The 27,570-nt window shown below is 42.3% G+C and overlaps 1 protein-coding gene across 1 annotated transcript in view; it reads left to right on the top strand.

Annotated features, from left to right (window-relative positions):
* Window positions 1-27,570, top strand: part of kiaa0825 (KIAA0825 ortholog) — a 123,134-nt gene that overhangs the window by 63,070 nt on the left and 32,494 nt on the right. The window lies entirely within an intron of this gene.

Raw genomic sequence — 27,570 nt, 5'->3', positions numbered from 1 at the left:
GGATAGATGTTCTTGTCAGTGCAAAGCTTATTTTCCACCCAAATGACAGCCAGTCCTTTTTTTGGACACTGTGGGACTGTTTAATGGTGCATGTTGAGAGAGAGGTTGAGCACCGTTGCTGACCTCATCTGTCCTGCTCTGTGACCCTGTGTCACCACTGATGACACATAATAGTTGACACTTGACTTTAGGGGCTCTTTAAGTGCCAAGAGTGCCCAAGGCCCTGGATTCATATTCTAATGCGGTCATCTTTGTTCTCTGCGCCTCCACCTTTTGTTCAGGAGCTCTCTCTACACTTGTTTCCACTTTTTCTTTGCCTTTCTTCATCATTCTCTCTCTTTTTCTTTCTCGTGTCTCACAGATGAATACACACATGCAATAACACACACACACTAACACTTAGACCTACTCAGACACACTTTTACTGAAATAGCCTGTCCCGCCCTCCTGCCCCTGTGCCATTACAGGTAAGCACAGAGTTGCACTTGTCTTGACACTTGTCTTGACAAATCTATAGACAGCCAGAGCAGACACTACAACTGGAATCAACCCCCTGTTTTCAGCCTCTCATCTCCTCTGCTTTTCTCTCCCAGTGACTGGCTCTCATCACTGTCCTCTTTTACCCTTATATACAGCCCGTTTTCCTGCCTTCACATGCTTTCACTACCTAAATATTTAATATACGGTTGAGTATTGTTTCGATTTTAATGACTCTGATTCAGATTGTGCTTATTGATTACGATCAAGTGTAATTGATTCCTCAATTTTCATTACACTATTGTTTGAGTTGGCAAAAAAAGGGGATGGATGAACCAGCATTAGCTAAGATGGCATTACGGCTTTGACATGGGTAACAAAAACCATTGCATTCTCATACCATGCTGCAATAAATATGTCCGCATGTCAGAACAACTTCCTCTCTGTGATGTTTACATTTGGCTGCTTAGCCACACTTTTCAGCACAATAGTAGCTGCACTAGCCGGATTAAACAAATGCATCGATGCATGTAGAACCTGCGATGCAGATGGAAGCACAATAGGTCCAAACTTCATTCTCAGGAATCAAAAAGCAAAATTCTGCAGCAAACCCGCAGTTATTATTAATTTAAAACCTGTTCCAATTCAGAACAATTGTTTTATGCCCAACCCTAATTATTATCTAAGCAAGCCAGATAGCAAAAATGTGGTAACCAGGTAGGCTGTCTCTCTGTGGCAATTCAAATGGTAAATGTGTGCTTGCTTTCTCCCTTCCCCGTGCCTCACACTCTCTGTTTCCCCCACCTTTGTGGATTTTTACTCTTTTTCTTTCAACTCTTTCTCCTTTTACCTGCTCTGGCTCCCCCTCTCCCCTATCTTCTCAGAGAAACCATCATGGGTCATGTTTTTCTGAGTCTTTGATCACTGAGTAGTCTTTCAGCATGTTGACTACAAGGCCTCTCACCTCCCCAGTGGTTGTTGCAAAAGAGGGGGCACACTTATCTGGCTTCTATGATGTTAATGGTTGAAAGCATTTGCTGATGTTGAAAGTGTGTGTGTTTGTGCGTGTGTTTATGTGTGTGTGTGTGCGTCCACTCAAACATGATGAAAGACTCTGTTATAGCACTGGGTTGTGATCATGTTGCAGCTACAATGTAGCTATGTTCAGAGTTGGTTGATAATCAAGACATTCTTACCTAATGTACTGTATCTAACGGATAACAATCATGTGACACCGTCATCATTAGGGTGGAAGAAGAACAACTCTTAAAATTCGTGCATTGTTTTTAAATATCAAAAGGTTGGAATTTAGATCTCCTACTACCCCGAGCATTTCATCGATATCTATTTGTTCAGTTATTGCATGGAAAACTTCCTTCACTGTGCTATAATGGGTTTGTCCTCAGGGCACAAACTCTGGTTCAAATAGAAAAAGCCTCTTTTTCCCAGTCTTTACACCTCATGTGTGTGTAAACGTTGGTTGGGTGTCTGAGAGCTTTGCCGCTCCATCCAACTGCAGAATTCTCCCTTTTGTGCGATGCAGGGGATGGCCTTGATGTGACAGCTTGCGATGTTAGCCCAAGTTGTTTTTGACAGAAGACAAAGAAAAAGGAAAGAGGGGAAAGAAAAAAAAAAAGAAACATAAAGGCAAAGCTTTGGAAATTTTCCTCTGAGGTGAATTGCCTTTACAGGAATCAATTCTTTCTCTCCTTCGTTTTCTTGAAAAAAAAAAACACATTTGTTTTCCTCTGTATCTTTGCTTTGTCATGACTGTTAAGAACAGTCTGTTTGATTGAATTTGCCACTGGAGACATTTAGTGATCCTGATGGATTATTTGGATGCAGGACCTAGGCATGCTGGAAGCATCTTTTTTAGATGTTTTTTCCTTATGACATTATGGAAACAGGGCTACCCTTTACAGCAGACTGAGCGGTGAGTGGTAATATTTGACATATTGTACTGCTACATGCCAGTCTATAAGAATGCCAATGACAATCATAGGAAAGGACATTTAGATTACTGTCGAGTCTCCCTGTCCTGTCTCTTCCTATCTGGCCTCCTATCACTCCATCTGTTTTGTAATCTGTCTTCTCTTCATCTTGAGTTTGACTTGTAATGATGAAGAGCTGGTCAGAGGGGTATAGAGCATTCGTGTGTGTGTGTGTGTGTGTGTGTGTGTGAGAGAATGGACAAGTTGATGTTTTTGTGTGAATGGGTGGGTCTTATGAGCCTGGTATGTGTGTGTATGCATGTGTGTCCAGTGTCTCTACCCTCACTGAGTTAGAGTGTGACCCCTGGGCTGTACCTTGCAATCAGTCAGCCTGCCTAGCCCTCCTGTCTGAGTGTTCCTCCTCCAGCCCTTTAAAAGAGCCCTTCTTATCACCATGTGGTAGACCTTCACTCTGCCCCTCACTGTTCTCAAGGTTAGTCTCACTCTGTGGCCTTTCTGTTTCCGCTATCCTTCATATGCGCCTTACAGGTATCTATCCATTCCCTACTTATCACACAGTCTCATGAAGGAGTCTGGATGTTGGAGGTTTCACCCTCCTTCCAGCTCTTCCTCTCAAGGTGAGTCTCTTCCGGCGCTCTCCATATAGCCTTCCACCAGCTCTCTATCCAGTACTAACACACATCTAAAAAAGGAGTGAAAGTTTAAAGGTGACTCAACTCCATTCTCCCTCTCATCCTCATTTCCTGCTCTTGTCTTTTCTGTTTCTCAGACTTGCCCTAACCCTGACCTTAACCTAACTGTAACCTAAACCTAACCTTACCCTAACTAACCGGTCCAAAAAGGGTAGGTGAGTCTCCATGTGTAAATAGATTTATGTCCCCACAACATGAGTAATACGCACCCACACACACTCTTAGATACTTAAGTAAAAATTTACTGTGAGTGAAAGTTGGGCCGAACACACACACACACACACAATGAAATTCTGAGATAGTTAAGTAAAAAATCCCAGTGAGTGAAAATTGAGCCAAACATCTCTTTTCTTTTCTTTTTTCCTGGTTGTGTCTTGTGGAAGCCGACCCACCTCCACTGAGAGTATATGTAGGGTATGTAGTGTTGATGCCCACATGCCTGCAGGAAAGGTCAAAATGCTTGCGATAATTTCAGAGCATGCCAGCAGTAAAGATGTTTCAAGAAGGTTCTTCTACATGTACACTACATTCATATCTATCTGAGTGTATGTGAAATAATACATGATACAATGAATTTATGATGCATGGTTTGATTGAAAGTTAGTCATTCCTAAGTGTGGTGTGGTTATTGTTTTAGTGGATTTTAGGAATACAAATGTTTTTGAATAATTGTGAAGACATCTAAAGCATTTGTGGTAACAACACTGAAAAAAACGCATTATTTTGCATGCATCCAAATCCTACTGTTCAGTTGCAAATGAAAAAGATTGGGAGCGAGGCATTTTAGGGGGAAAATATATATATATATGAAGCAGGGTTCAGTCATACAAGGGAGTCTGCTCTTTCACATCTCTTATTGCATTCTCATTCAATCCCTATCTCCCAGAAATCACGCTTATGTACTGTTAATTTGTTTTGCCTATTACATTTAAAGTGAAACATAATTGCTGCTAGAGTTATGTTGATGGGGATTTTTTTCTAACGAATGAAGTTATACACTTTTGTACCGCACACATCTGGTAGGGTGGTGGATGTTGGGCATATAAAGCATAGGACAAAGGGAAAGATTGTGGTTACTGTTACATGTTAATAAAGTAAACATGTCCTTTCTCGTGCTTCATGTCACTGATGACTATTTCAATGTTAAGTCAAGACTATGCTTTCTTCCGAACCTTTACCATGTGCTGGGAGTGCCTTAACATAACCATAAAACAGTTTAGGTGCAATAAGCAAGAGCTATTGGAGGGGAAACTATATATATATATATATATATGTGTTGTTATTGAACATTTACATTCAGAATCAACATTTTGCAACTTGGCAGATAAGTACATTACCAATCTTTTCTCATGATGTTGAAACGTTAAAACAAATTCGCTGTTGCAATTAAGTAGTATACATAACTTCTAGGAGACGGGATTATCTCCTACTGGTATATTCACTGTGTTGTATATGTTAACACAAGTGCACTTAAGTGTCAGTAATAGCAGAAAGGTAGCTGACGAGTGACTAACTACCAAATGTGCAGATACATACCCACAACTAAATGGTATTTCCAGGGGTTGAGCTGTAATTGATCATTATAACATATTAGAGAAATTTTTATGGAGAAATTTTATATTTGAATGTTTGTTTTCATGTTTAGTTGTTTGATGGCAAGTTGTATGTGTGTATTTCAACATTCCAAAAGCCAATGTCTTATCCGTTATCCATTAAGATTTTAGTGTTGCTCTTCCTTAACACAAGCATGACGTTGACAAGATATAACATAAGAAATTTAATACTATGATAACTTATTTCTTGAAAGCCCATTTTTCAATCTAGTCATTTGACATACAGTAGCAGCACTGGATACTGTTGGCTCATCACATCGTCTTGAGGTGGTTGCGTCCGTGCAGTGGGAGGCCAGTGTGGGCTGATATCTGTCTGTCTGTATCTGTATCACCGAGAGCAGATATGGCTGATATATCTGTCATCTCAGCATCTCAGACTTGACAGCACCGATCATAATCAGTCCCCCTCCGGCTCACCCTCCTGCTATCTGTTCTTTTCTGTACCGCAACCTAACCCGTATATTATACCAGGTGTATCTGTATTTTTCTGTCTCTTGTTTAGTGTTGCACCTCAGTCTTCATATCTTAACAACACCTCTCTTTCTTACTCTCTTCCACGCAGTAATGGTGCACTTTGGGAATATACACTTTATGCAAAGGGTGTTGGTGTTGGGAGTGATTCTACTGTTATTTCTGTACAGGGTTGTGTGTGTGTTTGGTGTGTTTGTTTGTGTGTATGTGTGTGTGTGTCAGGGAGCATTTACAAAGGGATCAGCCCTGGGGGTGTCGATGCATCGCTGCAGTGGAGGGGAGAGCAAAGGGGGTGGAAGCAAGCTAGTTCACAGTGCGTGTAGCCAACTAGCTTGAAAAACTCGCCTCACTTGGCTCTGTGCTGCTCAGTTCAGTACTTATTTATTTATTTGGGTTGGGGGGCAAATGTATGTTCAGTGGCGTTGGATGTCAGTGACAGGAAGGATCAAAGAACAGCACCACAAATGAAGCTGTCAAAGTGGCCCGACAGCTGGGTCCCGAGGCGAACATCCCTCGCTCGCACATTTTATTATGATCGCAGTGAAACCTCACAGCAAGAAGGAAAGAGAGAAGGGGAGAAAATGATCATCTCCCCAACCAGAGAGAAAGAAAAAGAGACAAAACGAGCGCTGCTGTATCATCTCCGTCCATGATGGAATGAATTATGAATGTGTGGAGGGGATTAAGAAACAATGGTTGGAGTCACTAGGATCCTCGCCTAGTTTCCTCACCCTCAGCCCGGCGACTAATTAGCACTTTCAACACCAGTGTATGATCTCATTAATGTGAATTCTGCTTATGTAACGTGCATGCAGTACCGCACACTTACATTCAAACACACTTACACAGAAATTGCAGTATTATTACATAAAGCCAATGAACATGTGAGTGAAAATGTACTGTTTATTGTTGAGCTAATAGAGTTAGAGTGATGAATCAAATGTTTTTCTAATGTCAAGATTGCAGTAATGCTGTAGGTTTAGTCGACATAGCCGTTCAGTGGTTTGGGCATTTACACCAGGCTTTCCCCTTATGTCTTGCAATTATCTGAGCAATTTGATAATGTGTGATGAATATCATCAGTCATGGTATCATAGCATAGATGGGTCCACAGCAAAGACAAGTTACACTTCTGGATTGTTTCTGTATTGCCTCATTGGGGAAAAGAAACATTTCAAGTTCATGCTGGTGGTACAAATGTGTAGTATTTTAAAAGGCAGGAATATCATTTTTCACATAATTGTGCAGTCTATTTGTATAGTAGATACAATTCACATCAGCTAATTAGTATCCACACACTGAGATATAGAGAGAGGGAGAGGGAGAAAAAAAAAAGAGGGGGAGGATGCAGGGAGAGGGTAAGGGTAGATAATTAGACAGAATTAAGCCATCTCTTTTAATCTAGCCCCTGAAAGAAAGAGAGGGAGAGAAAGAAAGAGAGATGGGGGTGGGAGAGTGGGGGTGAGGCCTACACATTCACCCCTCTGCTCTCTCTCTCTCACTCCCTCTCTCCCTGTCTGGCAGAGGGTGTGAATGTGTGGGAAAAGAGGGGCCTGGTGCCTTAGCCTCAGCAGAATGGATCAGCTTGTGTTTCTGAGGCTCTAGAAGTGTCCCATTGTCATGATGTCACTGCAACTCAAGAAGACTGACCTCTGACCCTTATGGATTCATGGCAGCCCACCGCAGCACCGCCACACCCCCACACCCCCACAACGCCAAAACGGCCAGATTGCTGCTGGGCGCCCACTAGGGGGTACCCAAGCCTTTTGCTGTGGTATTCGAGGCGCTTTCGGCTTTATGGCGCACAACTCATAGTATATTTGCCAATGAATCCGTCCGTCTATGTCCCCCTGATTAGGGGTCCTTTCCCCTGCTCTACCCAGCTCTTTTTTTTGTCTTCCTTTCCCTCAGTTGCTCTGCCGTCTCAGCCAAACGTGGCTCTTTTTCTTTCCTCTCGCTCCCTAGCTCTCTCTCTCTCCCTCCTATACACGTTGTATCTTGGTACCCATGAATATACAGAACGCCGCCAGATGTCGCAAATACATCATCTGAGGGATGCGGTGGTGATGGAAAAAAGTCAAGGCACGTACGAGTGGGGGAGGTGAGCCGACTTGAGCTCTCTGAGCATTTGTGTGTGTGTATGTCACTGTATGCCAGATTCATCTGTGCACGCGCCTGTGTGTGTTTGTGTGTGTCTCTGTTTTCCAGTGTGTGTGTGCATCTGCATGCCCGTGTGTGTGTGTCCCTCTAGTGTGCGTACGCATGTGTGGAGGTCACAGCAGGTCAGCATATTGTCCCTCAGATGTTTGATATTTTATGTATAAGGGGGTGGCTAGAGCGAGAGGATAAGCACGTTCCTGACAGAGGCATCTCTCCACCACAATCCGCTACCTCAGCAATGTAGAGCCCAGAGTTAGATCAACAATGGAGGGGAGGTGCCTTATACCCAGAGAGGGCTGATGGGAGGAAGAGAGAGAGAGAGAGAGAGAGAGAGAGAGAGAGAGGGAAAAAACCTAGAAAACCAGGACTGCTGCTGCTGCTGCCAGGGCAGACGGCAGTGCAGCCTGACAGCACTGTTGCAATAAAATCACTCCGAATATGCGCAATATTGTGTTAACATATGCAATGTGCTGTACTGCATGCAGCAAGGCACATCATAAAAAAGCAACAACAATACATAAAAGCATGCTTCCGTATTCATCTACACAGACCAAACAAAGTTGACATGTAGCCACGCTAAACACACACAAGCTCTTTTCTGTTGCAGGTGTGTGTGTTCGGGGGCCAGTCGGGGCAGAGGAGGGGCAGAGGCGTCCTTAGATCAGCCCGTATCGGGGAGGAGATTCCCCAGAGTAGAGCTATCCCAAACAGCGCTCCTCTCTTTCTCCTTCAGGGGGAAAAGTTTACTGCCAGCTTGCTTTTGTAGTCGGCCTCAAAAGATTTGCGGCAGTCAGCATTAAAAGGCACAGATCTAAAGAGACGCCTCCAAGTGAAATACCTACAGAGGAAGGAGAGGAGGAGGAGGAGAAAGAGAGGGGGGCAAACTGATACAAATATTAAAGACAGACGTTAAACGATTCTCTTTATATTTGCTTTGTACCCCAACAACAACAGTAATAACAACAAAAATCCTAACCATCATCTCGTGGTGCTTTTCTTCCTGCTAATGCTTTGATTTCTCTTTTTTTGGCTTTGCCCTTTTTCACACTCTCCTGTTTGTGTTTAGTTGTTGAAAGCTTGATTTCTTTATTCCCTTCTGCACACAAACACGAGCACGTAGGCTGGTTACCAGGGTGATGATGTGGTGGATGACATCATGCCCTGACTGTGTTGTATAGTGGGTCGCGCTCTGGCAGGGTTCATGGGATGGTGGCGTGGGCTGGCGCAGCACTCCTCGCTGTGTTCCCTCCATCTTTGCCTCGCTTTCTCTCCCTCTCCTTCTCTCTCTGGGCTCCCAGCATTGGCTTGTCCAGTGCGCCTTGTGTTCCCTGGGAAAAAGATTAATTATTCAACACACAGCCTCAATTAAATTTAAATTCGGCAGTTCAAGTAACCTTTTAGCATGGCACATTTATTATTAAGGCAGATGCTTTGGCCCTGTTTAGATTTAGAGCTTATCGGATTCTTTCAGCCCCTTATCACATAGGCAGTTTGCTTGTGATGGCTATGAGGCTTGGCCTTGGCTTGGCTGGAATGCAGTGGGATGCATTTTCTCAAACAGCTTCTGGTAAATATTTCTCACTATAAATTTCCTTTACTGAAGATTTTGCAGGATAACATGCATTGAACAGCTTAGAGGTTTACATGTGACTCAAGCAGGGGAAGAGTGAGGCATGCAGTGAGCTGCTTTCATTCAATTTAGTTTCTAGTTCGGACTTTCATTATTTGAAGTGGCTATCACAAGACAGGATGTCATTTTGACTTGCATTTTCTAGCATGCTGAATATTGGAAACTTTGGAGCCTTTATCACTTCCAGATGTCTACCTTTCTGTAATGTTCTTCTTTAATTTCTCAATTTTTCTGCTGAATAGAGCAGAGTGGCAGGAACAAAATAGGAAGTAATAGTAGCAGAAACATCCAGGAATAGACATACAGAGAAAAAATTTATCAAGTTTCTTTTTAGACCAGACACACACACTCTCTCTGCTGAAACATATTTAACAAATTGTGCTCCATGACTAGAAATGTGTTGCCGCCACATGGTCACAAACATATGATGTTTGATATATGAAAGCACAAAAGCCTACATTTATGCCTGCAGACAACAGCACAGTGGAACACAACACAACAAGCAACGACAAGAAACAGCCTTGACAGTCCCTCTCAATAATCCCCCTCCCCCAGTTCCTGTCTCCCCACTTCTCCCTTCCGCCATCGGAGGAGGTGGCGCCTTTGTCAGGCAGGAGCATGGAGACCTCACAAAGCGAGGGAAGATGTCACAACAAACAAAAACAGTATAGTAACCCCCCGAAATCTAATCAGGAGCCATTGATTCATGCTCTGAATGGAGACTGAGTACCTTGAGAGTGACTCATCCAATAAGGCCATAGACAGCATGACAGGGCTCCTCAGAATTCAGCTGTATTAGTTCCCTATCATTCTGTTCTCATCTTTAGACTCGACTCTATCAACTCAAAGATGATACAATCATCACTCCACTCCAACATTTTTAGGTCCTTGTTATTTCATAAATTAATTTGTGTGTCTTTATCAATTATTCTTTCTCTCTGATTTGCTGTGTGAAGTAGTTGTGTTTTTATTAGTGTATACTAATAGGCTTGCTTTGTGGATACAGAGAGATATGAGCCTTTAGTGCCTTTATTACTCTGATTGTGCTTATGAAGGATATGTCGATCGAGCAATTAAGCCCAAGGTAAACCTTTACTTAGCATGTTTGCCTTGAGTTTTCTTTTCCTTTTTTTCAGTCTTAAAACTTAAATTTGAAAAGACAGATTTCAGTAATAGTATTGTGTAATAACCACGGAGAGCACATACTTGTGTGCGAATGTTTTGTCTTTTCTATTTTCATTACATTATCATCATCACAGTGTTGCCTTTTGCTTTCTTTGTCATCAACTCCCCTTCTAAACAAAAACACATTAACAATGTAACACTATTAACTCCTATGGGAATCTGTGACATTTCAAATGAAATAATTTAATCTATAATACGTGCATGCCCTTCTGAGTTTTTTTTTAATACTCAATATAATGCAACAACTTTGCTCTTATTATTTGTAATGATACTTTGGCATTAGAGGGTAGAGGTATTGATTTTGGAACCCAAAGCATTTATTGTGGAGGTAAATGTTATTATTTTAATATTGGACTCATGCTAATTTAATAGAGCGTAACATACACGTCAGGGTGTGTGCCGCAGGGGTCTTTCTGTCTCTGTCTCTCTCTCTCTCTCTTGCGCTCTCTCTGCCACTGAGCATTATACAATACAATAATCTCAGGTAATGTCAAGGACCAGTCATGGCTGCTCCCCAGGTTTGATTTGGCGGGCCCTGCTTCAATGAACAGAGCTGACATGTTTGAAAACATGTTATAGTCAAATCTCTTGCATATTAACATGTATGGATTGTGTTTTAGTTTGCATTAATAATAGTCTGTGAGTTATGGATCAGTGGAAAAACTCAAAAGAATACCCAAAAACTCTATCTGTCTCTTGTTTTGTGTCCCTTGTATAGCCCAGCTGTCCATTCCTGTCGCTTACTTCCTTTACTCAACATCTCAGTACAGTGTTTTAATATTTAATTGATTATTAAAATATCCAAGGGAGTGCACCATCAGCGGGACTACCTCTGAAGTACAAGAAAACTAGTGGGCTTTAGGTTCTCGGAGAGGTCAAAAGGTCACAACCTTTTGTGTTATGCATTGAGCAGTTTCCAAACTTTTTATATAGAGAAATTCCAGTGTATTCTTATAAGTTAACACCGTAAGTACAACTTGTAGGCAAAAAAACAAAAACCTCGCCAATCAAAACAAGTGTAGTAAGACTGCAAGTGAGTGATTCACCAAACCTGAGATTCCTCTTCCGATTTTTAAATGAGATGTGCAGCAGGTCAAAACAAGTGACCCAGGTTATATAAAACAACATTTGTAGTTGTCAAGAGGACTGGGTCAAAACTTGAGGTGTTTTATGTTTTTAATTAATTATTTTGTCACCGTTGTCATGATTAGCTTTTTCCTGCACTGTCTTTGTATGAAGACATTACATTGCATTTCTTTTTTTATAACCAACAAATGTATAACAACAAGTCCTCCAAATTAAACAACAAAATACATTGTTTGTTCATGCTCTTTAGAATAATAATAGAATGATCAATATTCAGATCCCCACGTAAATACTACTACCACTGAAGGACATTGTCACTTAACAACTGATGTTGTTGATTCTTGGGAAGACTCAGTTTATAGATTGACTTATTATTTAAGTTTGCGCGTGCGCGTGTGTGTGTGTTATCATAATCATCACCTATCCCCCCCCACCCAGTATAACCCCTCGCACCCTTTTTCTCAACGCTGTTTAGTTAAATGAGTGTGTATGTGGGGTGGGGGGGGACGACTTCCCCCACTTTTCTTAATAGACTAGAAGATCCCTGGCCTCTCAGTTGTTACCATGGCAACTGACCCATTTGCCTGCTGCATATGAAAGTGAGGGCGAGGGAGCTCGAGAGTAATTGTGAACAGGGTCAGACAGGTTGACAGACAGACAGGTATAGTTGTAAGAATATAGGAAAGTCCCACTCTGCCCTCCACTCTTCAGCAGCATCTCTGTTTCTGTCGTGCTCTTTCTGTCTCTCTGTTTCTCTTCAGCCATCTGATCAGCTGTATTAACACAGGGACACTTGCTGAGCAGGGTTAAAAAGGGCATCCATTCACTCAGCACATGCACCCTTCACTACTCTCTCTGTGCATTTGTCTGTGTGTGTGTGTGTGAATGTTAGTCCTTGTGCATTGTTGAGTGGGTGTGTAAAAACTTATTAGAGTGGGACGTAGGTGTGTGAGCATGTCTATATATGTGTGTGTGCTTACCCAAGCTTGGACAAAGAGGTGGGGCCTTTTTTTAGCACCCTGTCAATGGCGTTACCAATAGAAAGGAGGATTTTGGGGTGGCCTCCCCCAAACTCACAGATATGAAGCTGTCATGGGAAGAATAGCTGCATTCATTGAATGACACTTATTTTCTCCCACTTTACACAAGTGCAACGAACAAAACAGGCAGGGGAGCAACTGAGGAAGACATTTTCCTCGCCTTCGTCTGCAATGACAGACATGCGGCAATTACTTTAAGTCTAAGCAGACACCAAGGAAACTGCCATTCCTGCTTAGCTTTGTTACTTCATTCTTGCGAGCTGCCTCAGGCTTTTTTATGTTTACTTGATGTGTGTGCCTGTGTGTGTGTGTGTGTGTGTGTGTGTGTGTGTGTGTGTGTGTGTGTGTGTGTGTGTGTGTGTGTGTGTGTGTGTGTGTGAATCTACACTGAACCTTATGCACTCTGTCTGTACTTGTGTCCTGGCCTGATCTCTATTTTACACTGTCCTCAGCCATTGCCATGTATCACAGTTGTCCACTGGCTATACAGACCCCAAATCTGCAGCTTGTTACCATGCACACTAACAATTCTAACAATTGATGACCATGTTAAAGCAATACTCCACTTACTGCAGCTGTTATGTTAAGGTTTTCTGTTGGTTATCTTAGTCAAATTATGTCTTAGAGTGGAGATACTATTCTCCTTAGTTCTTTTTATTCAGTCACAGAGGGAACTGGATATAAAGTGGTGCCTTTATGAAAAAGCAACATACCTAGCAGTGGTGAAAAAGAAACACATTTTATGGTGGAACCAAAATACTTTTGATTGTTTGTTTTATTACACTAGAAATATGTTTCTTGTGTGATTGGAATCAGAATCAGAAGGAGCTTTATTGCCAAGTAGTGTTTTACATATACGAGGAATTTGCTTTGGTGATAGACACATAGCTGACATAAATAAATGTAGAAATAAATAAATATGGAATAAACAAATGCAAGTTTTATGAGAATAATAAAAGAATAGAGAAAAATAATGCAACTATTTGCAGAGAAAGAACAATGTGGCATATATTTACATGTTTGTGTTGTGCAGACGTATTGCAATGGAAGAAAAGGTTGTGAACCTAAATATATAAATTGACAAAATATAAATATATATAACAACGATTAACAATTAACAACAAATATGTGCAATGTGCCAGGTTTGTGCATGATATAAACTGAAGTAAAATTTAGATCTGCAGAGACATTTGTGTTATTTGAAAGGGGGGAGTGTTAGTGGGGGACCTGGGCCTTGTTAATAAGGCTAGCTGCAAACAGGAAGAATCTGTTTTTGTGGCGAAAGGTTTTGGTCCTGATGGACCGCAGTCTCTTGCCAGAGGGGAGAGTTTGAAACAGTTTATGTCCAGGATGGGAGGGGTCAGCTGCAATCTTTCCTGCTTGAGTCCTGGAGGCGTACAGGTCCTGAAGTGATGGAAGATCCAATCCAATCACCTCCTCTGCGTAGCGAATGATACACTGCAGCCTGCCTTTGTCCCTGGCAGTGGCAGCAGTGTACCAGATGGTGATGGAGGAGGTGAGGATGGACTCAATGATGGCGGTGTAGAAGTGCACCATCACTGACTTTGGCAGGCTGAACTTCTTCAGCTGCCACAGGAAGTACATCCTCTGCTGGTCGTTTTTGGTGATGAAGGTGATGTTCAGCTCCCACTTGAGGTCCTGGGAGATGATAGTGCCCAGGAAGCAGAAGGAGTCCACACTGGCGATGGGGAAGTCACACAGGATGATGAGGGAGGGTGGGGCTGTGCTCTTTCTGAAGTCCACGACCATCTCCATGGTCTTCAGAGCATTGAGCTCCAGACTGTTCTGGCTGCACCAGGTCACCATATGGTCAATCTCCCACCTGTAGGCGGACTCATCCCCACCAGAGATGAGCCCAATGAGGGTGGTGTCATCCGCAAACTTCAGGAGCTTGACGGACTGGTGACTGGAGGTGCAGCTGTATCCAGGTAGAAGAGCAGAGGGGAAAGAAAGTAGCCCTGAGGTGAACCGGTGTTGTGTCTTGGAGTCAGAGACATGTTTTCCCATCTTCATGTGCTGCTTCCTGTCTGTCAGGAAGTCTGTGATCCACCTGCAGGTGGAGTCAGGCACGTTCAGCTGAGAGAGCTTTTCCTGCAACAGGGCCGGGATGATGGTGAAAGCAGAGCTGAAATCCACAAACAGGATCCTGGCATAGGTTCCTGGGGAGTCCAGGTGCCAGAGGATGAAGTGAAGGGCCATGTTTATTGCATCATCTACAGACCTGTTGGCTCTGTAGACAAACTGCAGGGAGTCCAGGAGTTGGTCAGTGATGGATTTAATGTGGCACAACACAAGGCGCTCAAAAGACTTATTAGTGGAATTAATACTGTATCTGCATTTGTTCTTTGTTTTTATGACTCAGTTCATGTAATGCACTCTGGGTGGAGAGCCCACATGGACATAACCAAACATTACACTGCAGTTTGTGTACAAGAGCATAGTCCTCAATAAATGTACACGTTTGTTTGACCTGCCTTTGCAGGCAATTTCACAATGCAGCTTTTTAGAAATGTTTTATTTGAATTTTAAATTAAAGCAATCAGCTGAAATATTAGCTGTTCTGACACAGAGTATGTTACTTTAGCTTTTGATTTCAGAGCCACTTGGATTCAACATAGGTCAAAATGCCTATGTCCTAAATACACATGCTTGTTTTTGTTGTCCTATGGTTCTTCAAGAGACCTGCAAGTATCTTTGTGTGTGTATATGTGTGGTCATACAATATATCTATTTATGTGTTGTCACTTTACCAACTCGGGGTTACCTAATAGCTTGGCAGCAATGTGTCTCTCCACCTATGCCATGTGCCTTGGTCTAATCCGACCGTAGCTAAATTAAAAGTCCTTTTGGTGCGGAAGTGGATGACAGTGTTTCCCTGTAGTTCACCTTGCCTCCCTCTTGCCTCCCCCGCTTCTCTCTCTTCCTACCCTCTTTGTACCCTGGTGGCCCACAGCCCATTTTCCCACTAAGACCAGGTGTCCCACCACACCAGAGAAGAGTGTGTCTTAATCAGTCCCACAGACGTGCACACCACACAATGCAGGATACACACACACACACACACACACACACACAAATAAACCCGCACATTTGCATGCACAGAAGATAAACTCACACCCATGCATTCATCCATGCAAAGTCAAATTAAGCACACACACACACACACACACTGCAAGGGGCGCCCCACTGTCACCCTGCCTTATGTCTAGGAGTGACACTTGGATGACACCAGCAGCAGGATTATAAGAGCATATTTATTAGCCTTAGCACCGGCCGTGTGCAACGCAGGGGCTAGAATGCACACACAGATGCAAAAGTACATTGAGAAAGGGAAGCCAGGAACAAAAACTAAATGATAATTACACCCCATTAATTATGCAGTGGCTAGATGCAGACAGTGGCAGATTTTCAGGTCTAGGTCAAATGCTTTAAATCTGTTCACCTGCTGCATTTTTTAAATTGTATGTTGCAAAATTTTGAAGGTGTTGTTGGACATGGTTTAAAATCAAAGTGTATGTTTGTATGTCATTGTATGTATTAATGTGTGTAACATTAACAGACCAAGTACAACAATGGAACAACGCGGTGGTCAAATACTATTGTTCATATTTTGAAATCTACATTGCTTTAAAGGTCCAGTGTGTAATATTTATGAGGATCTATTAACAGAAATGCAGTATAATATACACTGCGACCAGCCACCATGTCGGCCACCATGTTTCTACAGTAGCCCAAACAGACAAACTGCTTTACAGAGTGCATTTCGTCACTAAATTGAATACGTCCAAAAAACAAGCAGAAGAAGTAGTAGTAGTAGTAGTAGTAGTAGTACATGTATTATTTAGCACAAGAGCCAACAAACTGTGTCGGCCACCATAGCTTCTCCTCTGTCCTTGGAAATGGAGGGGTGAGCAGTGACAATGAATATTTTTTCCTCCTTAAATCTTTTTTACAAAAAGAAGTATAAAGTGTATATGGGACATAAAGAAGCATACAGAAAGATACATAAGAAGACACAAATTAAAAACAACTTTGCCATGGGTAGTAGTATATTATATAATATATATTAAAAGAGCACCATATGTTGACAGATTTCACAGCGTTTTTGTTGTAAATTGATATAATGTACAACCTTTTTTACCACTGAATTGCCATTAGAGTGAAAAGATTTTATTTAAAAACTTATTTCTTCCAAGGAGCAAGTGAATGCACAGTGAGCCACCTCACCACTAGAGGCGACTAAAACTTACACACTGAACCTTTAAAACAGGTCAGTTCAAGACAGCAGAAAGGCCACCAACTAAAAGCAAAGTTTAAGTCTTTCAACACTAGAATTCCAGGGCCTCCACCTTTCATCAGGGCTTTCAGCACAAGCATCCTACATCATACCTCAACATGAGAATTGAATTCCCCCTACGCATTATTCCCCAAAGGCAAGCTTTTATCTCTCACTTGCTATCAATTGCTTCTTCCATCCCTTCTCCCTGGACAGTCATGCCATGCCGAACTCCATCTTTGGCTCAATTTCCATGCCAACCAGAATGGGATTAACTTCTTCCACAACGAACAACTGACTTACACACACAACATCCATCTGTACACCAATGCTGCTCATTCTGCCTGTTTTGGGGGTTTCTACAATGGAAGATGGTTCAATGCAGAATGGCCTCCAGAGCTCGCAAGTGTGTGCCCGGTCACTTGCTCCACTGTTTTTGAAATCTACCTCATAATAGGGGCTACTAATGTTCCCGCAAGTTCATCGTCATACTCTGACAACCTCACAGCCATGGAAATAATAAACAATGTTTGCTCCAACACCTCATCCATCATGCTGTTCATGTGCTGCCTAAACTGGCACTCACAATATGTTCCCGGTCCAATGCCATCGTTGACTCTTTTTCTAATTTCTCTTCCAGAAGTCTAGAAGCTTGGCCCCCTATGCAGATACAAGTCCACCAAAGATTCCACCATATTCAACCATGATACTATAAATGTAAATCCTGCCCTAATAACCCTAATTATTAACTCCCACAACATCAACAGCATAGCACTCTCAACCCTCTTGTCTTACTGGTCAGTTTGGAACAGTTTCTGCCACTTTCATGACCAGTACACCCATTGTTTGATCCTGTCAGCACGCCCTGTTTTGTCCGCCATTCCTATTCAGTCATGGCTATAAAAATGCAGTTTGCATTGAAATGCAAAAACCCTTACCATAACAGCATTATCGTCTTCTCCAAACTCCTAACTGGCAGCCCAGCCACTAACCTTCCACAGATAACCTTACTTCTCAGAGCCAGCTCAAAATCCTTGCTGCCTTCCTCTTAGAGTAGACTTTTTGTCAGTCTGCATCCAACCCTTTCGAAACCCTTGCAAAGAACCTGCAGTTCTGGAAATCCTGAGAATAACCATGACAGATCCTTTCTTCGTCTCCATTCCGGTCAAGTGGCTATTCGATTCTGGTTTCACCAACACTTCCGCCACACACTTTCCTTTTCAGGCATTTCTTCTGTCCATTACTCTGGTCACTCCTTCAGGATTGGAGCTGCCACCACGGCCTCCCTCAATGCCATCCCCAAACACTTAATAGAGAGCATGAGCTCTCCAAGATCTTAGATCTTCTCTCAAATAAATGGAAGCTTTTGGGGGTCCTTCATGTCTGGGTACTATGTTGGATTTCCCACCTAAGTTTCCCCACAACGCAAAAGCAAATCAAAGCGGTACCGTAACTCCAAGCCTTGCACACAATCATTTTATTCCACAAATAAATCATTTAAACACATCTGTTAATGGTCTGGTCTTTGCTAGTGAAATGGACCATAAGAAGGACGTGACCAGTGGTTTGAATAGAAATACTTTCTTAAAAGTAATTTTATTTTTGTCTCTGCTGCATTGTGCTAGGAGACAGCCTTGCCCTGCATAACCCTTGACACTGGAACATATTTAGAAGTTTTTCATATTGAAATTTAGAGACAAGTCGCAGAAAAGGATGAAAGGACTTTGGTATTTAAAGGAGAGAATTGTTAGAGGAAGACATGGCTCGATGTTGGCATTTCCCTCCTACCCTGTCCTTATTATCCTGTTTTGATGCTTTAGGGAGACAAATGAACTTCAGGTGCCTGGAAATCTCTTAATGAACTCTCTCTTACCCCTCAGCCTGTCCTGCCCACGCTAAGCTGGCTCAGCAGCAGTTGCTCTATTTCTCTTTGGTGTATTAGTGACTACACAGATCCAGACCCACTTATGTGGAGGCCACACACAGTGGGTTTCTTATTGCACATGTATACTGGTACACACCCACAATAAGCTCAGTGTCATTCAAGTTCACACACACACACATCCCACCACTACCACTACACGTCTACCACCATAAGCATAATGTATGTGCACATGAAAACACACCCAACACACAGTGTGTGTTACACTAAATGTACAATGCATTACTTCAGGTTGGTAGATTAAAAGCTGTGCAGGCAACAGACCTTGTGCATTTTCCTACATCAAATAATCTATCTGACTTAATAGAAAAACAAGCACCAAAAATAATATGGGGCATCTCCACTGCAAACAAGCAACTTAGGCTACGTTCAGACTGCAGACCTTAATGCTCAATTCTGTTTTTTTTCCTTAGATCCGATTTTTTGTTTGGCAGTTTACATTATTGCTTAAATGTGGCCCATATCCGACTCCAGTGTGAACGGTCTGCGGCCTGAAAGTGACCTGCATGCACAGAAGAATAACATGACATCACACACAGCATGCTGAAGTAAACAGAGCCACAGAGGTTAGCTCCAGTTAGCTCCTACTTGCTAACCTTCCCAATTATCACGGAAGACTCCTGTTTTTTAGGTTCACATTTCTCCCTAATTACGAGTTCACAACTTTCTGTTCTTTTCATTATGGTTTCTGGCGCTGTACAACACATCTGCCCCACAAATCACTCTCTCTCTCTCTCTCTCTCTCTCTCTCTCTCTCTCTCTCTCTCTCTCTCTCTCTCTCTCTCTCTCTCTCTCTCTCTCTCTCTCTTCTCTCTCTCTCTCTTTCCACTGTGCCCGCACAGACAAGTAGCATGCACTTAACTCAGAAGAGAGCTCGTGGTCTGGTGGATTTCAGGTGTAAGAAAAGGAATTTGAGAGCAAATGATAGCAAGGCAGAGAAGAAGGAGGGCCACATGTTTAATTATGGTGTAGTGTATAATATATGTGCATTTGACTCATAACAGTTTAAAATAGCACTGTAGCAGCTGGACAGAGGGTCAGTGACCTAAGGGGAGAGCAGTGATTGGTGGTTATGTAGGGACTGAACCTTTCTATAGAATTTCACCTCTGACCCCTTGTTTTGTTACCTCAGAATAGTACTAAACCCTTCTCTGGTACCAGATACCTACACACCCTATATAAGCGATGTTTGATGTACAGAAAGACAGAGTGGCCATCGGGCTGGGTCACTCTCCAAGCTGCTGCAGAGCTTGTAATTGATGCTGAACTCCTTGATGTAATAAACTTTTATGATCAAGAATAGTGTCAAGCGGGTTTCCTCTCAACACATCATCGCAGCATTATTGTTCGGACACCACAATGACTTTTTCGTTCAAAGCGGCTCCGTCCCCAGAAGAGCTGTGACAACAGCTATTCTAGAGTGACGTCGAAGTTGCATCAATTCCGACCTTTAAAAATATCCTATCTGTATCAGATTTGGACCACATATAAAAGTGGCCCAAATCCGAATTGGAAAAGATCAGATTCAATGTGACTTGGCCCATTCAGACTGACATAAAAAGATCTCATCTGAGTCACATATGGCCAAAAAAATTGGATTTGGGTCACTTTGGCCTGCAGTCTGAATGTAGCCTTAGATTTTTTGTTTTGCCCAGTCCTTTTAGCTACTGAGGCCCATTTCCATCTCTCTGCCTGCTGCGTCTGTTTTTAGATGCGTTATGCTCCAAAACTAAGCCAAATGAATGCAGTCTAAATTTATTAATGGGCTAGGATGTGATACTACCTTTCATCCTCCTTTCCTGAATTTGTCATTCTCATGTTCTGTCAAAGACACGACCACGTGACAACATGCCTAATGCTAGAGAAAGCAGTCACTCACTTGTAGCCTTGATGCAAAAATCAAACATTAATGCCATATAAGAGCCGGTTAAGAGGAAAGGATGTAGAAAAAGAGAGAGAGAGAGCGGTCATATCATTAAGACAAATGCAGACACAAGAATTGGAGAATGAGAGAGTTGCCTAGACCAAGGAAGAGGAGCAGGAAAATGAACAGTGACACCAATTGGAATAGAACATATGTTAGACTCAGGCAACAGGGCTAGCTTTCTTGAGCTCTTTTCACAGCCATTGATGTATACAGAGTTGGCCGGCAGGCTAACTGGCTGGCACTGTTGGCTGCTCAGTGGTCCTGAACCAGCCTATTTGAAAAGCCTGATGTGTTTTATTTGGGCCTGCTTCACACTGTCATCTGCACTCAGAGATGGATTGTAATTGGGAGTCAACTCTAATCTGCATGGTGGCAAGCTGAGGAAATTCTGGGAAGTGAATAAAAAAGAGGTCCCTGAATAAAAATCTTGTGCAGTGGGGATTTTACAAGAATTTTTACAAGCAAATCATGATATGTTTTTTCCTTTCTCTTCTTCTGCTCGTGGTTGATATCATATCTCCTCTACTCTACTCTGCTATGTTGTCCTCACGGCTAAAACACGTATCCATTTGACTCCAACTTTACCTCACTGGAAAAGGCTGAACTCAAGGTCACTATTGTCAATTACATTTTTCATTCCTCCTTCCCTCTTTTTTCAGACACACTTGGATTTAAACAGCGAACCTACTTTTGTATCTGATAACATCAAATAGAAGGTTTGGCTGACGGGAGCGTTATTGTGCATTCAGACCAAATGCGAATATAATCCTCGCAACACATTTCCTCGCTGGGTTTTTTCACTGGACAACTGCCAAGTGTTCACACACAACGTGATAACGCGAACAGAACCCGCGATTACCACAGCTGTATGAACCCCAAGGGAACATTTGCTGTGATTTAATATTCATGTTGATGACCCCAACAATGTTAATGCAACTAACTTTTTAAATATGGCCACTTCTTTTAACTTCAAACAACATGTCAAAGGGCAAACACATAACCGTGGTCATACACTGGACTTGGTTTTTACCCTGGGTGTCAGCATTTCCTCTGTGGAATTAGTGGACATGACCATATCTGACCACATATGTATTGTTTTTAGCTGCGATTCGCCTGTTACTCATGCCGCCTCACCAAGCTCCGTGTGTTCTCGCATCTTTAAGGAGCAAAGTGTTTCAAAGTTTTGCGCATTCTATCAGAGCCAAAGCCAACACCTGTCTGATTCCAACACCAACAATCTGGTCGATCACTTCAATCATATCTGTCGTCACTAAATATTACTGCTCCTCTAAAGGTTAGGCCTACGTCTAAAGCTAGTAAGCAACCCTGGATAAATGACAGCATTCGCAGCCTAAAAAGGGAATGCAGGAAAGCAGAGCGCAGATGGAAAAAATCCAGTCTCCAAGTCCATTACCTCAGTCTGAAGGATTTATTAATTAACTACAATAACTTGGTTAAGGATGCGAGAACACACAATTTTTCTGAACTCATTACTACACATAAACACAAACCCAGGTTTCTGTTTAAGACTGTGGATCAGCTGGTAAACCCAACCCCTCCTTGTGCCTCAGCTAGAAGTAATGATGACTGTGAATAGTTTTTATCTTATTTTACCAATAAGGTGGTGTCAATCAGAGCCTCTATTACCCCCGTGGCCTCTTACTCAGAGGTCCCTCACCAGCAACAAGAGAGTTTTAACCAGTTTTATCCCATTGACTTGTCTGAGCTTTTAAAAACAGTATCCCAAATGAGAGTGTCCTCCAGCCCACTTGATGTAATACCTACAAAATTTTTACTGAAAGTAATAGATTCTGTTGGGCCCCATTTGATCTCTGTTTTCAACAGCTCCCTATCTACTGGTTGTGTCCCTGATTATTTTAAAACGGCTTGCGTGAACACACTTTTAAAGAAACCTGGTTTAGATACCTCCATCCCACATAATTTTAGACCAATTTCAAAACTGCCTTTTATTGCAAAGATTCTAGAAAGAATTGTGTCCAAACAGCTGCTCACTGTACTGGAAAATAAAAGTTTCAGTCTGGTTTTAGGAAGTACCACAGCATTGAGACTGCCCTGCTTAAAGTCACCAATGACCTTTTAATGTCTACTGATGAAGGCATGTGCTCAGTCCTGGTACTCCTGGACCATTGATCACAACATCATGTTAGATAGACTGAGGCACTGGGTGGGGATCTCTGGTACGGCCCTAGAATGGTTTTCATCCTACCTGTCAAATAGGAAGTTTTGTGTGTCTGTAAACAACTATGTCTCCTCATTCTGTCCAGTTAAATATGGTGTGCCTCAGGGGTCGTTCTTAGGACCCATTTTGTTTTCCTTGTATCTGCTTCCCCTTGGACATATTATTCATAATGATGGCATTTCTTTTCATATTTATGCTGATGATACACAAATATACTTGCCCGTCAGATCCACAGACCCTGGAATGCTGAGTTCACTTAACAACTGCCTTTGTGAAGTTAAAAAATGGATGTCAAATAATTTCCTTCAGCTGAACTCAGACAAAACAGAAATCCTGGTCATCGGGTCCCAGCAGATGGCAAATCAAATACTGCCATCTGCTGGTTCCCTAGTAAATCACATTAAGCCTGTGGCAAAGAACCTTGGTGTTTGGTTTGATAGTAATTTAAATTTCGAGCAGCACACCATCAACTTAGAAATATAGCTAAAATTCGATCTATGTTAACTTTTGAGGACACCGAGACCATTTTACACGCCTTCATCTCATCACGCCTGGATTATTGCAACAGCCATTTCACCTGTTTAACCCAAAAATCTATTGATCGACTCCAGACTGTCCAGAACTCAGCTGCCAGGCTTTTAACCAGAACAAAGAAATATGACCACATTACTACTATTTTAGCTTCATTACACTGGCTCCCAGTATGTTTTAGAATTGACTTTAAAATTCTATTGATCACTTTTAAAGCTCTTCATGGCCTCTCGCCTTGTTATATTTCTGACCTTTTAGTCCCATACACACCAGCATGTACCTTGAGATCCTCGGGCAGAGGTCTGTTGTCTGTTCCAGAGTTTCGACTGAAAACTAAAGTGGACAGAGCGTTTGCTGTCAGGGCCCCGAGGCTCTGGAACAGCCTGCCCGAGGAAATCAGGTCGGCTGAGTCAGTGAACTCTTTTAAGTCCCTTCTTAAAACATACTTTTATAGGAGAGCCTTTCCCGATCTTATTTGACATTATTTTATCCCTTTTATTTTACTGTATTTCACTAATTTTAATTAAATCTCAGGAATCAAGTAACACTGAGAGGAACACTGTGGTTGGGAGGCCAAACCCCAGCCTCTAGTGGTCCCATCTAAGACTGAGCTGAGAGCAGCTTTGTGCATGTGTGTTAGTGTGTGTATGTTGGGGTGTGAATTCATCATTGCTATAAGTATATTTTAATGTTAGTGTTGTAATGGGAATGTTAATTGTGTGTCTACCATGTCCCGTATATGAATAAACACATGTTTGTGTGTTTTTGAGGAGCGACATGGGGGGCTGGTATCGCTGTGCTACACTTTAACGACATAAGACACACTCTCACACTAACAGACTGCCGGTGAGGGTATGGAGATACAGTATGGCTCTAGGGTTAGGTAGCGAGCTGTACATTATGTGCTGGGGGCAGGAAGCGGCTCAGCAAGGCAAGGCCCTTCTGTCTCCTTGTCATCGCCTAGTGCCATTGGGGGTTGAAAGTGCCGGTGTGTGTATGTGTGTGAGCGATGAAGTGATGCGGGTGGGCGCACAGCCGAACGGGCACTTGACTGGCGCTGTGGCACTTAGCTAGCGAGTAGCGGCTGGCTTGGCGGCGCTCCAGGTTAACTCGCCGTGCTGTGAGGTTTTTTGTATCCATGTGCGTTGGGTGATGTGGTACCAGATGCCACTCCATGTGCCCAAATCCTGTTGACATTTGGAACGTGGGCAAGCGGGCACACAGGAAGGAAGCAGAAAAGAGGAGGGAAATTTAATTAAGATGAAACAGCAGTCTCAGCCATACAGTGTGTTACACTATGTTGTGTTATCACTGCTTCACACGCACAAACGCATAGATGCATGCAAAGTCAACTGGACACACAAACACAAAAATGTCATCTAAATACACACACATCTTTTTGCCAATTGTACTATATATTTTTTACACAGTCTGTGGGAAGCTGGCAGATAAAGAGAGCAAAGGGTGCGAGGGTGAGAGGCATAGGGATAAGTTGATTGAGAAATAGGCTTGTGTGTGCATGGGTGAGGGGGGTAATTTGATTAAGCAGGCTGACAGAAGGAGGAAGCGGGAATGGTGGGGTGACAGGTTGATGCCAACTCCTCCTGAGAGGAGATGGAGTTGTAAGGGGGCATACAGTATTTGGCCATGAGATCGTAGTAAAGGAGGATGAGAAATGGTCAGATTCAGATAAAAGAGATGAGGAACGACAGAGGGAGGGTGACAAGGGGCACTTGGGAGTAGAGGAATGGGTGACAGAATCACACAGGTATTCAAAGAAAAGGAGGCAAGATAGAAAGGTGGTGAGAAGGTGGTGATATGAGGAAAAGGCAGAAGGTGAAAGAGTAGGAGGTGTCAGTAGCAAACTGATGGCGGTATGTTAGAAAACCCCTCTTCCAGTTTTTATTCAACTTTCACACAGACAACTGCCAAATCTTTTTTATTTCCTATTGATGAAAATAATATTTTTTAATCACTATATCGTGATAATGAAATTCTGTCAACCTTACGATCAGTCAGTATCTGTCCAGCACAGTGGGTTAACATTACTGTCAATGGGCTACCAACAAAAATGTTGAACTGTTAGCGGATTTTCATTCTTTCTTTCCAGTCACACATTCCTTCATTCATTTATTTCTCCAATGCTTGTTGCTCTCTGTGACGGAACACCGGCACTACGTTAAAGTGTGCGCTGTGACTGCCATACCAATGAGCCTGGCTCTTTGGTGTTGCGGTCAAGTTGCATGTTTGGTACCCTGTAGACCTGCGTTTGAATCCGGGTGGGGGTGACTGCTCTGGCCCCTCTGTCACACTCTCCAAGCCTCCTCACTCTCCTCCCACACTTCATTCATACATGAACTATCTGTCACTCTAAATGATGAGGTCATTGTGGACTGTCGTTAAATGCCCAGTGACGAACCTTTAATTTGTTGTGTCATTATCATGATGAGCACATTTACATATAAAACAGGCAGGCGGGCATATTGTAATTTTAGAAACAATACATTTCTCTTGAAATTCTATCATTTTAATGTTTGCACTTTCATTTTATATTTTGACAATTACTGTCACAACTCTAATAGTGTAATTTTGATTTCACCTGCACCTTTTTAGTATAAGACTGTAGCTTAGGTGTTTAACTTGTATTTAAAGACTGTAATAAAAATAAAGGTTCAGGAGGCTTTGAGGGTCAGTTTGAACAGTCCCCAACATGGTTTCCAGTAGATAACATTAAAAAACACACACACACACACATGCACACACGCACACGCACGCACACACACACACACACACACACACACACACACACACAGCCTCATTTAGATGGAGAAAGCTAGGACTGATGTCTAGCATCAGGTCTCACAATAATTATTTTAAATTGTTACAAAGAACACAGGTCCTGGTGGGATATATTACCTCCACTCTAACCAGAGATGAATTTCACCCTGCACCTACATACACTACAACCTTCTGGCTTTATATATTTGTTTTTATATATATATATATATATATATGTGTGTGCATGTGCATGTGAGTTTGTGCGTAGGTCACATACACACGTGCATGTGGTTGGGCACACGTAGCTAGTGGATGTTTCTGTGTCAGTGTAATGTATATCTTTCAGGAAAGCCTTGCATTAATTTTTCACATGTTGAGACAAGGTCAAAAGACTGTATTTGTATGGTTATGTATGTATATATGTACAGCTGTGGGGATGCTGTGCTGAGTGGGTGAGCAAAGACTGCTCGTCTATATAGTGTAATTGGTTTTTTGATCAGGTATCTTGATTGTTGATCACACTTATTCTCTGCAGAACTGTGCACTTACAAACCCACTACACACACACACACACACACACACACACCCTGACATGATGTAGACTCTGTGTGTTATTGTGTAGCCTACAGCATTGCCTCCATGTGCCTGTCTCCTTAGACTACACCATGTTTGATTGGCTCAGTTGCTGTAAGTGTGTATGTGTGCTCTTGTTTGTGTGTGTGTGTGTGTTTCATTACGTGTGGGCATATAATTCCATTCACCCATGCTCTGAACTTCTTTACATTATTTTCTCCTGCTTAAAACAGCAACACATTCTTTTCTGCTTTACACGTTACTAATAAAAATACGATCAGATGACATGGTCAATGTACACAAACATTGATTGAAAATAATAAATTATGGGCATTACTGATACCAAAATAATGCTGAGCAACTACCCATGCTTTTTTACTGATGTACAGGATTTGGCTGCTAAAACATCCTATAGCTAAACAGGGTCACACACTAAAATCAGCTACATAACTACTGATGTGAAATTCAGTAGCGCTGAAAAAGTTGTAGTTTTAGGAGTAGTTGTTTATTAGTCTACAGGTGTAGGTGTATTCTTTAAATGTTTTATTCAACCACAACTGGATATACTAGAAAATGCCATGTCTATTATCTGTAACTAAAATTGAGGATTCTCATTGAGTATGCAAGTGACACCAGCACTCCTCATAATAAAGGTGGCATACTGCCATTGTGTGACTGTGCTGGGCCGAGAGGAAGTAATGATGTGAGGTATATTCGGATTTAACAGTCACAGTCCATATGAGGCGGGATGTACAGCTTCATAAACTCAACAGAAAGAGAAAGAGAGAGAGAATTATAGAGTTAGAAAGTGAGATGCATTCCTTCTCTATCCTTGCATTTTCTTGTCCATCCCTCCATCCCTTTCTTTTTCTCCCTTCTTTAACCCACACCTGAACCTGTCAGCTCTGTATTGCAGAGAATTTTCCAGCCGCTCTTCGACATCTCACTCTCGCCCTGCCTGTCAAAGACTGCTGAGGGCATAGAAAGAGGTTGAGGGAGAGAGAGAGAGTGAGAGA

This window comes from Micropterus salmoides, unplaced genomic scaffold, assembly GCF_014851395.1.
Source record: "Micropterus salmoides isolate LMB-PRFRI ecotype aquatic unplaced genomic scaffold, ASM1485139v1 Ms_hic_scaffold_7, whole genome shotgun sequence".
Lineage (NCBI taxonomy): Eukaryota > Metazoa > Chordata > Actinopteri > Centrarchiformes > Centrarchidae > Micropterus > Micropterus salmoides.
The sequence above is the reverse complement of the archived record's forward strand: the minus strand, read 5'-3'. Positions and strand labels throughout refer to the sequence as shown.